We start from the raw sequence: 17911 nt of genomic DNA, 5'->3' as shown, positions 1-17911 counted from the left end.
TCTTATCAGCCCACAATGACTTTAATTAACACCATAAATTAATTCCGCCTGTTTCTGAACTTTATATAAATGGAATCAAACACACATTATATATTCTTTTGTGCTGGTTTCTTACACTCCACATTATATTTGTGAAACTGATCCATTTGTTGAATAGAGCAACAGTTCCATCTATTGTCATCACTGTAGAGTATTCCAGTGTATAAATACACATCATTTATTGAAAAACATTTCAGTAATACTGAAAGGCATTTGTATTATCCAGCTTGGGGCTACTACTAAAAAAGCTGCTATGTACATTCTTATCCATGTCTTTTGGTGCCACATATGTACACATTTCTGTTGGGTGTATACCGGAGTAAAACTGCTGATTATTGGGCACACTTTGGCAGATACTGCCAAAGGCCAGTTTTCCAAACTTGTATCAATTTACCTTCCCACTAGCAGTACATGAGTGTTCCTGATGCTGAACAACCTCACTAACGCTTGGTGATGTCCACCTTTTTCATTTTAGCCATTCTGGAGTTAGTGTAGTAGGATCTCACTGTGGTTATTTGCTTTACTCTGATGATTAATGATGTTGACTACTTTTTGGGCATTTGGAGATCATCTTTTGTTGAAGTATCTATTCAAATCTTTTGCCCATTTTTTTACTGGGTTGTTCTAAGACTTACAGGACTTCTTTTATATATTGATTTGTAGGAGTTATTTATGTATATATTCTGGATACCAGCTAGATACTGTATTGCAAATTATCTTTTCCTAAATTCTGTGGTTTGCCTTTCTACTTTCTTAATGGTGTCTTTTAATGAATACATATTCCTAATTTTAATGTGGACAATCTTTTTTTTCCTTCATAGTTAGTATTTATGTCCTAGTTCAAGTATCATGAAAATATTCTTGTATGTTTTCCTCAAGAGACTTTAATAAAGTAGCATCTAAAATGTATATTTTTGGGGCACCTGAGTGGCTCAGTCTTTAAGCGTCTGCCTTTGGCTCAGGTCATGATCCCAGGGTCCTGCTCAGCGGGAAGCCTCCTTCTCCCCCTCCCACTCCCCCTGCTTGTGTATCTCTCTGTCAAATAAATAAATAAAATCTTTAAATAATAATAATAAAATAATAAAATGTATATTTTTGAAATTCCCAGCACATCATGTATGTGTATATAAACAAATGAGCAAATTTCTATTCCAATAAGCAAATTTCTATTTCAGTAAGGAAGAACAGGGCAGAGGCATTATATTATTACTGCTACTGCTTCTTCAATACACATATCTAAAAACCACATCAATTACCAATTTTCAGAAGAGTACACCTAAGATCTTAATAAGATAACAGCTACAAATTCAGTATTTTATGGCTCAACTAACTGAAAGAAACAGCTAGATCTGGAAATTATGCAATTTTTCCTGAAATTTTAAAAAAAAAATCTCATTCTAGCTAGAGAAGAGTGGGGCAGAGAAGGGAAAAAATATATATGTATACACACATATTCTCACACACCCACACAACCTTACATTTTTTCCTTAAATGTTTTCCAATTTTCTTGCCCATAATTACTTATCCTTTTTCTTCCTGGTCTTGGAGAGAAAGGTTACCTTTAAAAAAAGAAGAAGAGGAAGCAGAAGAGCCAAACTTAAGAAAGAGTCTCAGTGAGATAGGAATCAAATTATTATGACCCTTTTATGAGAAGTAAATTTAGGAATTTCAATTCTGGGATGAGAAGTTGAAGGGGTTAAACAAAAGAATAGTCATTAAACCAATTCAGATGAGCAGAGAGTTTTTAAACCAAAGTCATCGAGTTTTCCTTAGTCTCCTATTTTGTACAAGCCTCAAAATAGAATCATGCTCCTCTTCCAAACATGTAGAACAGGAGGGAAAAGAACAAGTCTGCTCATTTTAGAGGTCAAAGTAGACCAGATGCTTCATAGCCTGCGTTTCTAAGCCTTAAGCATATTTTCTGAAATAATGCAAGAATCCATTAACAGAACTTACGGGATGACCTCAAGCTAAAATAGTTTACTACCTTGTTCATGAGATAAAAGAAGTCTATGACAGTAAAACTCTTTTATCTAGAAAATTTTCAAAGTCAGTACTCTGACCCAAAATAACAGGTAAAGGCTTGACAAGCTAAGAATTAAGCTCCTCAGCAAGAACCATAATTTCCCATGGTATTCATTCATTCAACCAACTTTTATGATGTGTACACTTGCTATGGTCCCATAGTCTAGGGACCATGTATACAGTGTGAAAAACTGACACAGTCCCTGCCCTCATGAAGTCTGTGGACAAATTGTGGACAAAAAACACTATACCAAGTAAGCAAGCATCTAGTTACAAATCATGATAAACTAAAGAAAACTGAGGTAAACGCACTTTAGGTTAAAGACAGCCTCCTTCAGAAGATGACATCTAACTAATGGAACAAACAATGAAAGGAGTCTTCCTGGTGATCCCAACCAAAGATGTTTGGTAGACGGACCCTGAGCAATTCCAACTCACTCTTCCAATCTCTCAGATTGCCTCCATCTCCAATCTATCCCTTCATTCTGAATGTTGTCTCTGCTCAAGCCAATCAAGATTTCACAGTATGGCCTCCTTGAACTAGAAACTACAACTGAGGGCCTCTCTCAGTACAGTACTGACAGTACCTGACAGTATTTACAGCACCTGTGCCTCCCAAAGACAGCAGAGGGCTGCCCAGGCAAAGCGGAAGTCCCAAGAGCCCCTCATGCAATCCCCCCCACGCTGCCACAGAAGATGAGTACAGGTGTTTCTCTGCCTCTAAATCAGAACCTCTGCCTTTCTACCATTTCAAAAGTGGCTCTTGTACAATTGCATGTGAATCTACAATTATCCCAGTAAAATTCTCAATAAAAAAAAAGCAACTTTCAGAGCCTCAAAGCCTCTCTATGAACAGTAATTAAATGGTTCACCTCCTTCCTTTCTCCAGTATCAGCTTTTTATATAGTAGAGGCATGAAGTCAGCATGCTGAAAGAGGGAGGAAGATGACAATAAAAGTAAGTTTTAAATGATCTTAAAAAAATTTTAATCACTGCATTCCCCTTAGAAAAGAATTTTTTTCTGAGAAGAGTTTAGGACTTAGATATAACTCGGAGCACGAGAGAACATACACTGCCTTTGGATCCAGAATATAATGGGTTGAAGCGGTCTCTGACGCTTACTGATTATGTGACACTGGGCAAGAGCAGTTTTCTCCTCTGCAAATGGAGTTAAGGCCACCAAGTACTAAGTGAGGCAACAGGAGTCTGATACTTGGCAAATAATAGCCAAGACAAACAAACACACCTTAGCTGCCTTCTCTCCTTCACGCCTAAAGGGGGATTTTAAAAAATAAAGGTAAGAGGGAAGATCCTACTGGTAAACTGAGAACATTATTACAAGCAGCTGACGGTTAAAAAATACCAGGTAATTCTCCATTAGCTTCAATGCCATATTACTAAGAGTCACTCATGAGAAGGGTGACTATGTGACCTAGCTTAAGAAATCCCAATTTTAAACACTCCGACATTCCAACTAACATCAGAATATCCCAGAAATTCATGTATTTCCATTTCCCAACGATATCTCCCAGACAACCCCACTATCTAGAAACAGCACAAAAATTGTTAACCAGACAATATATTCCACACATTTGACTCAAGAAAAAAAGTGATCACCATACTTACATGACGACAAAAGGGGCACTGAAAGCATGGACAGGTCAGGAAAACAAACCTACGCTGCTGGAAATTTTATGCCTACGTAGTATTTTTCAATATTCTATCTGAATAAATTCACATTTATGCAACAACATGGATACAACAGCCAAATGGATCAGAAAAAAACTATAAAGACCCAGATAAATCTCTGGGACCACATTCTGCAACCATCAGCTAGATCCAAAAAAAATGAGATTCAAACACCAAGCATACCTTCAAGTCTAACAGGCATCTGCACCAAAATAGTCAAATTTATTCATAAAATATATCCCACGTGGAGTCTGGAAGGCCCCTAAGAACGACTGTCCCTGCAGCAGAGCATCACCAAAAATCCTCTTGTAACCTATGCAGAACACCTCAGCAATAGCTAAGAAGCTGGCCAAATTCAAGCAGACATCAAAGCACAGAAGGGATGATCCTGTGGCAACAATGCTGGGATCTGAGTGCAAAATACCTTTCTATTCTACTGGATTTAAAATCACCGTCAAACTCTCCCTTTGGCAAACAACCAGAAAGGGCCAGTGACACTCAGTTTATAATGTAAACAAACCACCCACTTGGAACATTCTGAACCTTTTGGAAAGGGTACAGGATTGGGGGGAAAAAGAGAGAATGAATGAACGGATGGATGGATGGATGGTGGCTTCATTTTCCAAGTCGGCTTCACATTCTCATGTTCCCATTACCCACTGCCAGCAAATATCTCCCGGGTCCAGGAAAAAAGCCTTTCAGCATCTGCCTTTAATTTGGCCATTCTCCCCTCCCCCTCCCTTCCCCCCACCCCCGCCCTTTCCTCTTCTCCCCTCCTCCCAGCTCCCACCCCACAAGGAATAGGGAGGAACATACATACATATAGACAGAAAATGTTCCCTGCAAACAAATGGAGAAGAGATTAGAGAGGGAAGGGGATAGGATGCGGAGGTAAACCAGACAGGAGGAAAGGGCAGTTCACAGAATCAGGCACGAAGAGAACCCAAGATGGCTGCCCTTGAGCTCCAGCAGGCAGGGCTGTTTCTGATTAGGTGAGTACAATTGCAGAGCTGCACAGGAAGTGCTCAGGGGGCCCTTTTGGTCTGCCCTATCCCAAACACACTGAAAACCCTTTGTACTGTAGCAGACCCATCTGGAATCAGTTAGGACCAAGCTTCTAGCAGGCCTTCCCTTTAAAAACATAAAATGAAATGAAAACTCCCTAAAACCACTATGCTGAGCTTTCCCGCCTGCAACTTTCTCATCCCTTCCCCCCAAATCACCCTTCAGAGCACATTTCTCCATCTCCCATTCTGGGGTCACCTCAAACAAGAGTCTTAAAAGAACATAAAGCATTCAGAGAGCTAGCATGCTCCTGGGGCCCAGGAACCCCCAGAAAATTACAGCATTTGTGTGACTAAAATACCTCTTTACACAATTTTGGGATTTTTTAAGTGTTATTTTTAGAAATGCAAAGTGGCCTACTTTTTTCTGCATTAAATGAAGCATACCCTTTATGAAACTTTTTCATCTTGTAACATCAGAGTAGAAAGAGTAGAAAGAGAAACTTTGGGATAGCTCTCCTAGCATTCAAAAGGGAAAATGTTTTTTCCACTCACATTCCTAAATTGCCAATATTTGCTTCTGCAGGAATTCGATTTTTACTGATGCTTTCTATAAAAAAAAACAACAACAAAAAAACAAGACTTAAGACTTCTGTGGTAGTATGGTAAATGCCTAGACCTAAGATCCAGGAGACCAGGAGAACAGTCTTGATGGCCATGAAGTACCCATGTGGCTAGGAATAAACCACTTAACACCTTTCTGGGTCTGTTTTTTCACTGGCAAAACGTGGGGGTACAGCAGACTCCCTAAGATTATTTCCAGCACCACTACCTCCTCAAATTCCACAAAAATAAAGAGTGCATACACAACTAGCCACCAGCTTCACCTAGGAATCAGCACTTCAAAGGAATTTTCTTACTGCTCCCAAAGACCATACGGAAAGGAGTTAGGTATGTGGTGGCGGAGAATGGGCAGAGCCTGTCAGCTAAGTACACTTTATTTTTTTTTAAAGATTTTATTTATTTATTTGACAGAGAGACAGCAAGAGAAGGAACACAAGCAGGAGGAGTGGGAGAGGGAGAAGCAGGCTTCCCACTGAACAGCAAGCCCGATCTGGGGCTCGATCCCAGGACCCCGAGATCATGACCTGAGCCGAAGGCAGACACTTAACGACTGAGGTACCCAGGTGCCCCCAGCTGAGTACCCTTTATAAGCCACATGCCCTATGTTCGTATCACTTAGCGACAACATAACCAAGGCAGGGGATAAAACGTTTAAAGGCAAGTACCAGGCTAGTCATCTGGGCCCAGCAACCTAATCAGAGAAGTATAGCACAGAGACCTGGAGAATTCAGTTCACAAAGAAACCACTGAAATACAACTCTGTTCTTTGTGCTTAGAAGCTTATTTATTTAATTGATCTCAACAAATATTTATTGAATCTACCAAGAAGACCAGATTCTCTGGGGAATACAGAAAAAAAAAAAAAGAATTAGAAACTACCTATCTTCAGGAAAAGAATCATCTACTGGAGAGACACAGAGCTCTTAAAATATAATTTTAGTTCAGGACTTGATAACAATGTGGTAATTTTAAAGTACTATGAGATCCCTGACTGCTGCTTCCTCCGTGGGCCTCATTCTCTTATCTCTTATCTTCCTGCGTCTGTTAAGCTCTTAAAAGGGTTCTAATAAATCTGAAAATTATCAAAATTATTTCACCATGAAATTTAAAGGCTGGCATTATAAACTGCCTAAACTTATCACAGGGCTCATTAAATGTTTGATACTTTTTTTTTTAAGATTTTATTTATTTTTTGACAGAAACAGCGAGAGAGGGAACACAAACAGAGGGAGCAGGAGAGGGAGAAGCAGGCTTCCCGCTGAGCAGGGAGCCTGACATGGGGCTCGATCCCAGCACCCTGGGATCACGACCTGAGCCAAAGGCAGACGCTTAACGACTGAGCCACCCAGGCGCCCCTCAACACGTTTCTACCCACAGAGTGAGGGGCGGACGTACATACACCACCCCCCAGGCTGCAGCGGTCACCAGCGCCAGAGCACTGCAACCTGTCTCAACAGTTGTACCTATGGCAATCAGGGACAAATTCTTGACCCTAGGCTAGGTCCCAGGGATTAAGAACCAGCTGAGCAAGTAAAAGGTTCAGGATTAGAACTGCTATGTGTCCATTGCCTTGCCTTCAGCCACGCCCTCAGCCACAACCAGAATGGCAGGCATTACTGCAGACCACATGTAAGGTCTTGGGCAAGAGGTCGGACCATGCAATACCTGTCTTTATCGCAGGTCAAGGTGACTAATGTTTCCTTCATAACTAAAATTGGTCACCAACAGGGGTCTAGTTCTTAGAGAGTCTGTTTTGCCATTTCTGATCTGGGAGTGGAGAGAAAAACAGTCCTATGAAACTGAGACCACTTTTTTTAATCTCATATCCTAGTTAACCTGAAGGATGAGTGGGCTCCTTTTCCTGCGCCACTGCATATGGTGTCCCATTCTGGGTAAGCTCCCGAAAAACATAACCCTTCAGTGAGTTGAACCTCCCCCTTCCCTAAACTGGCAGGACTTCAAAGGCATTCAGAGAGAAGTAAGTGTCTCTGACATGGGACTCCAGAAACAGCAGGGTCACATTTCCTCCTGGAACGTGGAAAGCTGAACTGTAGGAGGTGCATCCCAGGAACCTGGCCCACCACTCCCTGAACACTAGCACATTTCAAATTAGGTACAGAGAACCTGGCAGCTCGGCTGACTCCCAAACCAGCTCTAAACAAAACTGGACTGGTCAGGATTCTTCGTGGCAAACAGCAGTAGAGAGGGCCAATCAAAACTCTCGGCCCTGCCAAAGAACTGCAGTTTTTTCCTTAAAGGGAAAATACTTCAAGGTACGGGTTCATGTGTGTGTAGCTGTGAGGAGAGAAAAGGAGGTTTTCGATTTTTGGAATTTCTGCCTTCAGTTAACTTAATTTCTGTAAATTCCGTCTTCCATATTTGTCCTCCTCTAGAACACCAGCATCACTGCAGGGTGTAATAAAAAGCAAGTGAGGACTCAGCAAAAAGCCAACCATAATCCAAACATAACATCTGACCAAAGGAGGCACAGTGTGCCTCCTCATCTTAGGAGAGAACTGGGATTCACCCTTCTTTACTGCTACCACTTGAGGGCAGTTTGGGGACTCCTCCCAAAGATTCTTCTCACCTCTCCCTACTGCCTCTTTCCCTTTCTCTGACCCTGTCTCCCCCGCCATTTGGAACTCGGAGTCCACCGCAGTGTGACAGCACACTGTATACTGATGCACAAGCATCTCAAGAGCAGAGACGTGGCCCAGTACACGGCAGGGCTGCACGAACGACTTGCAGCAATTCTATTCGTAAAGTTCTAATCCATCATAGAATGGTACTTTTATAAAACGCCATAAAATTAATTACTAGAAAAAACTGAAATTTTAAGAAACAAAGACATACAAAATACAAGCCCAAACTTGTTATCATTGGATTTGACACTCATAAAATTACTCTGTCAAATTGCTATAAAAGTTTCAGTGCTCACAATCAGTTTCTGTACCTATCTTGTAGTGAACTGGTAAGAAACCACTGGGGAAGAATGCTGGTCTACACAGGACACCATGATTAGCCCCAACATAGTGAAAAAACACCAAGCTTTGGTGCCACACAGGCCCAGGGATGAATCCCAGTTATGACTTTGAACAGGTTATTTAATTTCTCTGAATCTCAATTTCTGCATGTATAAAACAGGAATGTAATATCACCAAATACTTTGCAAAGTTATGGAAGGATCAGGAAAATGTAATGGCAAGGAGCCTAACACAGTGCCTGAATTAGAGCAGGAATCCAATAAAATAATAACTATTATTATCAGGTTTTTCCAGATATTTCCTTTCACCATTCTCTTTTAATCCAAAGGCAATTCTAATTCCAGTAAATCCTAACCTTGAGAGTATTTTCATAGCTAATTATAACAGCAAAAGCCAGATCTATGATCTCTCATTGTCTTTAGTATCCTTTCCCTTTGGGTGTCAGAAAGAACCAAACATTCTTGCTGTGCCAAAAATGCATTCCTATTTGATTTCTAGTGTTTTCTGTTTAACCCAAAATATATTCCAATTGGATTTAAAGTCAAACTCTTACCAATCACCAATTCTGCTGTCATTCCAGTTTTGTTATATTTTACTAAGTATTGAGAAAATACAAGAAGAGTATTTACAAATTATGTAGAAGACATGCAGAATAACAAAAACAGGTCACCCTAGCTTAGTCAGAATTCTAGCTTTTCCCCCTCCCTCTCATGTGCTGAGGCCCTTCTTCACAGCTGTTCTCAAAGATCTGAATTTAAGTCCCAGCTCTGCCACTTCACAACCCCCATAATCTTCAGAAAGTCACATCCCCTTGCAAAGCCTCTCTCTTTTCTGCCAAATGAACCCCTGGCTGGATCTCACCTAGGTTCAACACTTTCAACACAATCCACGTTAAAGCTCCCTGGCCCCTCTCATGCTCCTTACCTTTCTACTGTGAACAGTTCTAGCAGCCATTCTCCCACCCTGGAACTGGCTACATTGGACTCTCCCACCAAAGACTCCAGCCACCATCATCACCCCTCGTATTTCTCCATCAGTCCTTCCTTTCTTTTCTCAACAAGCACCCTCAGTCAGTCACTGGGAGGAGGCAATTAAGTCCACTGTATCCTCCAGGATCTCCAACTCCCCTCAAGCCTAGATTGATCCTCTTACCAAGATTACTCCTGGGTATTCACAGCATAAAGGCTATATGGAAAGCCCCAAAGAATCCAGTCCAATCTTTCTACATAACTATAAAGTTATATAAAGAAGCTGTATTTATAACTTAAAATGACAGAATGGGAAAAAATATTTGCAAACATGTAACTGATTAAGGACGAGAAACAAGAGTATATCAAGAACTCTCAAAACTCATTAAGACAACATACAACCCAAGACACCTGGGTGGCTCAGTCAGTTAAGCGTCTGCCTTTGCCTTGGGTCATGATCCCCTGGCTCTGCAGGGAGCCTGCCTCTTCCTCTCCCTCTGCCCCTCCCCCACTCATTCTCTTTCTCTCTCTCTCAAATAAATAAAATCTTTAAAAAAAAAAAAAAAGACAACAAACAACCCAATTTTTAAAATGAGCAAAAGGTTTAACAGACCCACCATCAGAGATATGGATGGCAAAAACTAATGATGTAATGTATGGTGATTAACATAACAATAAAAAATTATTTAAAAAATAAATAAATAAAAAGAGATATGGATGGCAAATATGCAAATGAAAAGATGCTCAACACCATTAATATTTAGGGAAATAATATACATATTTTTTTATTTGACAGAGAAAGACATAGCGAGAGCAGGAACACAAGCAGGGGGAATGGGAGAGGGAGAAGCAGGCTTCCCGCCGAGCAGGGAGCCCAGTGCAGGGCTCGATCCCAGGACCCTGGGATCATGACCTGAGCCAAAGGCAGATGCTTAACGACTGAGCCACCCAGGTGCCCTAGGGAAATAATATTTAAAACCACAAAGAGATGCCATTACATACCTATGAGAAGGATTCAACATTTTTTTTAATTAATACCAGATAATGGAAAGGATGTGGAGCAACTAGAACTACTTCATACGTTCAATGCTGATGGGAATGCAAAAATGGTAAGCCACTTTGGAAAACAGTTTGGCAGTTTCTTAAACATGCTTAAGATATGACAGCAACCCTACTCGTGGGTATTTACCCAAAAGAAATGAAGACACATGCCCATACACATGAAGGAAGGAAGGAAGGAAGGAAGGAAGGAAGGAAGGAAGGAAGGAAGGAAGGAAGGAAGGAAAGAAGGAAGGAAGGGAAGAAGGAAGGGAGGGAGGAAGGGAGGGAGGAAGGAAGGGGAGAGAGAAAGAGAGAGGAGAGAGAGAGAGAAAGAAAAGAAAAGATAAGATGGGGCACCTGGGTGGCTGGGAAATTGGTTACACCAAGTAAATAAATGAAGTAAGTACATATGCTGAGGATAAAAGGAGCTGTTTTTCCCTACTTGAGAATATTTTACAAAACTGGAAAGAGGTTGGCTGGACTTAAGATGGAGTTATCAAATGAATTCTAGTTTTATGATCTAAAACTCATGGTTTTACAATGTAAAATCTATAACATATATATATACACACACACACAGATATATATATGCTCACACACAAACATCATGCATGTTTGCACATTCACCTAGGAATATAGAAACAGTCACAGATGTACATATATATGGCATGTGTACATATATATACGTGTATTTTCTGTCTGCTGAGAGAACCTAGAGGTAGTGACACCCCAGCAGCATGTGTACACCTTAGCACCCAGATTTTGGTTTCTAATTACTATCCTCCATTTAAAAGAAGCAGGGCTCCTTGGAAATGGCTGATTCCAGGGCTAGAGCAGGAAAAGAACAAAATAACCTTGGAAAATCTTGTGCCAGCAAATCAAGAAATGTCCCATGAACGACGGGGTCAAGCCAACAGAACAAAGGAGCCAGCATAAAGCAGGTCCCACTAGCTAAACTGGGGACAGCTTAAGGATCAGAATATAGAATTACAACCTATTACAACCTCTTGAATAAAATAGGAATCCATGAATCTCTGCTGACAGAAATAAACAAGTAAATGAGAAAACTTTTTTTTTTTAAAGATTTTATTTATTTATTTGACAGAGAGAGAGACAGTGAGAGAGGGAACACAAGCAGGGAGAGTGGGAGAGGGAGAAGCAGGCTTCCCGGTGAGCAGGGAGCCCGATGAGGGGCTCGATCCCAGGGGGCTGGGATCATGACCTGAGCCAAAGGCAGACACTTAACAACTGAGCCACCCAGGCGCCCCAAGAAAACTCTTCCTTACAGTGGAATGCCAACTAATAAATACAGACAGACTGACAAACAGAGAATCACCATCTGGCAACTATCCCAGGAAGGAGTTGTCTGTGGATGCTAAGGCTGTGAGGCAGAGGTCTGGTGAGCAACAGGATAGTGGTACAATCTCAGACTATCTTTGCACAACATAATAATCAATAACAAACAGAAAAATGATGAATTTAATCTGAAGAGACGTGGCAAACACCAACTTAACCAAGTGATCAAGGTTAGCATCACTGGTAGTGGGACAGGTAGACCTCATTTGCCTCCAGGTGATACACTAAGGGCACAGCATATTCCTGACAAAAATGATACGACAGTTGTCACGAAGAAACAGATGGACCCAGATCTAGAACTTCAAAATGTCAAGGACATGAAAGAAAGGCAAAGAAGACTGAGAACTGTTCCAGACTGAAGGAGTCTGAGGAGACATGCAACTAAATGTAACACCTATCCCTAGAGAGGACCCTGGACCAAAACAGAGAAAAGACATTACTGGGACAGCTGGCAAGATGTTCACTGGCTGTGTGGATGGATGGTGACAGTGCACCAATACTGCTCTCCTCATCTGGAGAGCAGATCCAGGCTATGTAAGACAGTCCTACTGGGGGAATACACACTGAAGTGTTTCCCAGTGAAGGGATATCAGATCCGTGGCTTGCTCTCAAAATTTAGAAAATAACGATAAAGAGTGTGCATGTATACACACACATAAAGAGTGGACAGGGGCGCCTGGGTGGCTCAGTTGGTTAAGTGTCTGCCTTTGTCTCCCCTGCTCAGTAGGGAGTCTGCTTCTCCCTCTCCCTCTGCTCCTCTCCCCCACTCGTGCTCACTCTCTCACTTGCACTCCCTCTCTCTCAATAAATAAAATCTTTTAAAAAAGAGAGAGAGACTGGCCGTGCATCCCAGCCACGCCTCGGGCCAAGGTTTCAACAGACCTCACCAAAATGCCATCTCAAATGGAACACGCCATGGAAACCATGATGTTCACGTTTCACAAGTTTGCTGGGGATAAAGGCTACTTAACAAAGGAGGACCTGAGAGTACTCATGGAAAAGGAGTTCCCTGGATTTTTGGAAAATCAAAAAGACCCTCTGGCCATGGACAAAATAATGAAGGACCTGGACCAGTGCCGAGACGGCAAAGTGGGCTTCCAGAGCTTCTTCTCGCTAATTGCTGGGCTCACCATCGCATGCAATGACTATTTTGTAATACACATGAAGCAGAAGGGAAAGAAGTAGGCAACAGGAGCAACACTCCCGCCCGCCCAATGAGAGTTCTCCCGCAGGATCTCTAGGAATCTGTCCCACAGCTTCCCCCTGTATAAAGGATTCCATGAGCAAATCGGGACCCTCAGAAAATGTACAAATAAAATCCAACCCCCATTTGAGAAGCAGAGAAAGAAAAGTCAGGTAAGCTTTTGATTTTTATATTGCTTGCACCCTTACCCTCAATAAACAAATTCCTTCTTCAGTTAAAAAAAATAAAATAAAATAAAAAATAAAAAAATAAAAAAGAGAGAGAAAGTGGACAATGGAGCAAACACAATAAAATATTAACTGGGAAATCTGAGTAAAAGGAATATAGGTACTTTGAGAGTTTTTCTTCTATTTTGGGGGGTTTTTTATTTATTTTTATTTTTTAGTTGTTCTGGCAACTCTTTTCTAATTGTGAAGGTATTTCAAAATAAATACTTGGGGAAAAATAATAGCCCTCCAGTGCCAGGAAGTGTGCAGGGCACAATATCTTTATCTTCACAATAAAGCTGATACTAAAGCTCAGAAAAGTTAAAACCTGGTCGAAGGTCCTCCAGCTAACAAGTGCTGGACCCACTCTGACTGAGGTCTGCCAAATTTGAACGCTTTCCCTCTTCTGCACCATACTACCTTGTTCCACAAACAGCTAACCACTGTGTACTGAGTGACACGCAAACATGTGTGCCGACCACTGAGGATGTAAACTGAATCAGGCCGTCCCTGCTCTCAAGGAAGTCAGCCTAACAGAGACAGACAGACTTGTAAAGTGATAAAGGGTTAAAAGTGCCATGGTTGGTCTTTACTTCTGTACGTAGGAAATGTTGTCCCTCACTCCATCCTAAGTTCCGAGTGACCCATCAGAGGGGTCACACTTTGCGATGTATAGGACAAATAGACCAATGGCCACAATGGAATGTATTTAGCTCATGTGAGTGAAATGTCCCTGTCTAACACACACACACACACACACTCTCTCTCTCTCTCTCTCTCTCTCTCTCTCTTTCTCACTCACTCCTCCAAGGTCTAAACAGCCCTAAAGAAAATAAGGGGGGTGGTAATACAAGGATATTTGAGGAGTCTCAAACTACTGTTCCCCTTAGGTTTATATCATCCCCAAAGGTAGTCGATATTTTGCTTAAAGGGGTCCTCTTCTAAAAAGTAGTGGTTGCGATGGGATTAGGACTTAGGACTGTTTGGCCCAATTGCGATACTGGATTCCTGCCAGAAGTCATACTCTTAATTTCTAGTGGTTTTCTCCTCAAAGCAGAAAAATAACTATTATACATGAAAAACAGCAAAGGTCTGAAGCTCTACCAATGCATCAAGAATCAGGTTTACTTGGCTCCCTGCTCCAACGACTCTGAAAGCCAAATTTACCCCCAAAGGAAGTCAGTTTTACCATCAATTATGTGTAAATTAAGTGGTTTTTTTTTCTGGTTATAAACCAACTGGGGACAGGCGGGATGCAGTGCCTCTTGGTGTTGTCCTGAGTTTTGCAGGTAGCTTAGGTTCAGACCCTACATCACTTCAGGGAAGGGAAGGAGGTGGCACAGGCTACACAGCGGTAACGCAAGAGCACACGTGACCGCCACTGCCTCCAGAAAACACAGTTTCGCAAGGGAGACAAAGAGCGCTACGGAACATCACAGAAAGAATACCTTCTGGACTGGAGTGAGAAGAGGGAAAGGTTTCCTTAAAAATGGTACATCAAATAGCTGAGATCTAAGTAACAGGAGAGTTAATATTAACCTAAATTTGCCAGGTTTATGAATTCATGTGTGTTTTACTTGGTGGAAAATTTTCTGAGCAGGCAGGTAAAAAGCCTTACAAGAAAAGATATGTCCAAAGGCAAGAAGGGCAAGAAGGGAAAAGAAACAGCAAGGGATTCTACCTTGCTGGGACATAAATACCAGGAAAGAAGCCTGTGGAAAGCCTTTAGTAGTGGAATAATAAATGTTTAATTATCACAACAACTCAGCAATAGCTCTTATTAGCTCTAGTTTACTAGTGAGAAAAGTGGCCTGGACAAGGTCACAGAGCAAAGAAATGGCAGATTGGGGGTGCCTGGGTGGCTCAGTCGGTTAAGTGTGTGACTCATGATTTCGGCTCAGGATCATGAGATCAAGCCCCAGGTCAGGCTCTGTGCTCAGCGGGGCATCTGCCTGAGATTCTCTCTCCCTCTCCCCCAACTCATGCTTTAAATAAATAAATAGATAGATAGATAAAATCCTAAAAAAAAAAAAAATGGCAGATCAGCAAACCCATCCTCTTTCTGTTTCACTCCCCTCGGTTTTACCCAGAACACGACTAGAATTTGTCAGATTCCCAGACAAATCACCTTTTCCCTGGATCGCTAACCCTTGGTATCTAACACTTTTGAAATCCAAACACTCACCGAAGTTAATTTTAGCTCCATCTAGGAGTCAATCCCTCACTAAAATTTGGTGTACTCATTTTTTTTAACGTTTTCACCAATGTGGATTTCAGTAACAACAAAAAAATTGTTTTCCCCTGATGCTGCAGAGGCCCCCAAAAATTTATGGCAGCACTACGATGACAGCCCAGACAGAAGTCGTTGTATGCTCTGTAACGCACAGCACATCAGCACTGACTTCAGCTGGCAGCGGGAAGAGACAGCAGTTAGGACCCCACAATTACCCCTGTAGAGAAGCACACGAAAGGGAAGGCAGGAGTAGGAGCTACAGTAACAGTAACACAAACAGCCGTCTGTGCTCAGAGCCCGTCCTGCCAAGAGCTTTTAAACACCCACGTCCCTATGCCTCCCTCTCCCCGCCATGCAGGTGGGCCCATTCCTCTCCATTCTTCTCCAACCCACGTAATTCCAGAGGAAGAGATAATCCGCTGCAGGGAGTAGGAAGCAAAAAAAACTGCGGTACTTTTGCACACAAAAGACGACAGAGGAAGAGTCCTAACTCCCTTCCCTGTGTTCTATCCATTAAGCCAGTATTTCCCTATTTCTTCCATTGTCTGAACATACAGAAATGTCGCTCCTGTTACAACCCCCAGGTCCCTGCCACCCACGCTGCCCAGGCTGGATTAGGTGCCCTCTCCCGGCCATCTTATCGCTCACTCACCTTTCCCCCTGCACTCACCACACTGCACCTCTCCTCAGCATCAGTCCCCCCTCCCCCATACTGAAAGCTCCCAAGGACAGGGACTGTCTCTCTGCCTCCCTCCACATCCTCAACAGCCAGCACAGTGCTAGGCATTCAGGTGCTGAGAAGGGTCATGTGGTGCACACAAGAACTGCAGAATGAAACGGGAAGTGGGCAGTGGGAGAGGAAATGGTTGGAGAGTAATCTGAGGTCTGAGGATCCAGGATATCTAAATAGAAATCATGGTACAGCCTCTAGACTGGACCAATATGTTGAGTGCAACATTTACATTAAAAAAAAAATCCTTTAACAGTCGCTAATAGATTTATGACAAAAGGGAAAGCTGAGAGTATCACGAAAAAATTAAAAACTAACCACAGTTATTATTAGTGTTATGTCCCCCAAGGCAGGACAGCAGCGAGGAGTGCAACAGTCTACAAAGGTACCACAGCCCTCCCACCCAGCTCCCGTTCTCACAAATAGCTCTTCACTGCTCTTTTTTGTTTTCTCTTTTCTTTTTCTGGAAACTTTTTTTTTGCCTCCCACATCCCCTTCCCCTTCCCCTCTCCACTCTCCCAACAACCTCCCGGAGAAAACAATGACTATGTGCAACACCCAAGAACGCTCAGAAAGACATGGCCCCGGTTCTCCGAAGTTCATCCTGACAGCTGCTGGCATGAGGAGCACTTTGTTCCCAATTTAGCAGACTTCAGCTGGGTGACAAATGTGGCCAGGAACTCCTCAACAAGGTGCTGGGAACCATGGAGGATCTCAAAACCGTTCTTGGGTGCCACACTTCCCCATCTGCCCGCAACTCTACAACGGCAAGGTTTCCAGCAGGCTCTTCTCGGACGCTAACCCAGCCACGACACTTCCTCCCCAGGGACACCCACTCTCCACTCCTCCTTACCACGTGTACTTGTCAAAACCCCACAGAACCTGACAGAAAGGTAAGACAGGGAAAGGGTGTGATAAGGTCCTGGGATTCTTTCAATTCAAACCCTTAGCTGTACTTTTTCTTGTTTGTTTTTTGTTTTTTGTTTTGTTTTGGTTTGGTTTTTGCTACTGAAGAAAACTACATAATTACTAAGAGGTGCTGATCTTTACTAAGATTTTACTTGCAATCACTGCAATATGATGTCAAAGCTGAAAGGAACCTCAGAAAAAATGTCATCATATCCCCACATTTCACAGATGGAGAAACGCCCAGAGAAGTTAAGAACTGCCTAACCAGTTACACAAAGAAATCCCTAGAATGTCAGATCCTAAATGGCAAGAGTTGTATCTAATCCATCTCCAGAGTCCAACACAGTATACAGCACTTAATAAATGGTTGGTAAACTGAACTAAATGAACATAACTAATAGTGGGAAATCTAGGACTATGACCCACGATGTTTTACTTCAAGAACAGTGTTTCGGGGCGCCTGGGTGGCTCAGTCAGTTAAGCGTCTACCTCCAGCTCAGGTCATGATTCCAGGGTCCTGGGATCAAGTCCCACATCAGGCTCCTTGGTCAGCAGGGAGCCTGCTTCTCCCTCTGCCTTCCACTCCCCCTGCTTGTGCCCAATCACTCTTGCGCTCTCTCTCTCTGACAAATAAATAAAATCTTTAAAAAAAAATAAGAACAGTGTTTTTTCATCACATGTGACTAGAAAGCTGGGATCTCTGAATGATAATTCATGGGGGGAAACAGCATACCCCATGGAATTCAGACTCTCTCCCTCCTCAACAACTAGGTATACTTCCTTTATCTCTGACACCACCTATAATTCCAACTTCTTTACATTCTAATCGCTCTAAAAATCATACATTTCTAAATTGATTTCCTAAAATACCCCTTCTCTCACACTCAGAAAATCTTTTA

At 42.2% G+C, this 17911-nt stretch overlaps 1 protein-coding gene and 1 pseudogene across 11 annotated transcripts in view; one reads left to right on the top strand and one right to left on the bottom strand.

The window, feature by feature from the left end:
* Positions 1-17911, bottom strand: part of RBFOX2 (RNA binding fox-1 homolog 2) — a 281421-nt gene that overhangs the window by 223384 nt on the left and 40126 nt on the right. The gene's annotated exons all lie outside the window — the stretch shown is intronic.
* LOC112831415 (protein S100-A10 pseudogene) lies at positions 12584-13157 on the top strand (annotated as a pseudogene).

Source organism: Callorhinus ursinus, unplaced genomic scaffold (genome assembly GCF_003265705.2).
Source record: "Callorhinus ursinus isolate GAN/ISIS: 27379988/994484 unplaced genomic scaffold, GSC_fseal_2.0 scaffold14, whole genome shotgun sequence".
In the NCBI taxonomy this organism is placed as follows: Eukaryota; Metazoa; Chordata; class Mammalia; order Carnivora; family Otariidae; genus Callorhinus; species Callorhinus ursinus.
This window is presented reverse-complemented; position numbering and strand designations above follow the sequence as displayed.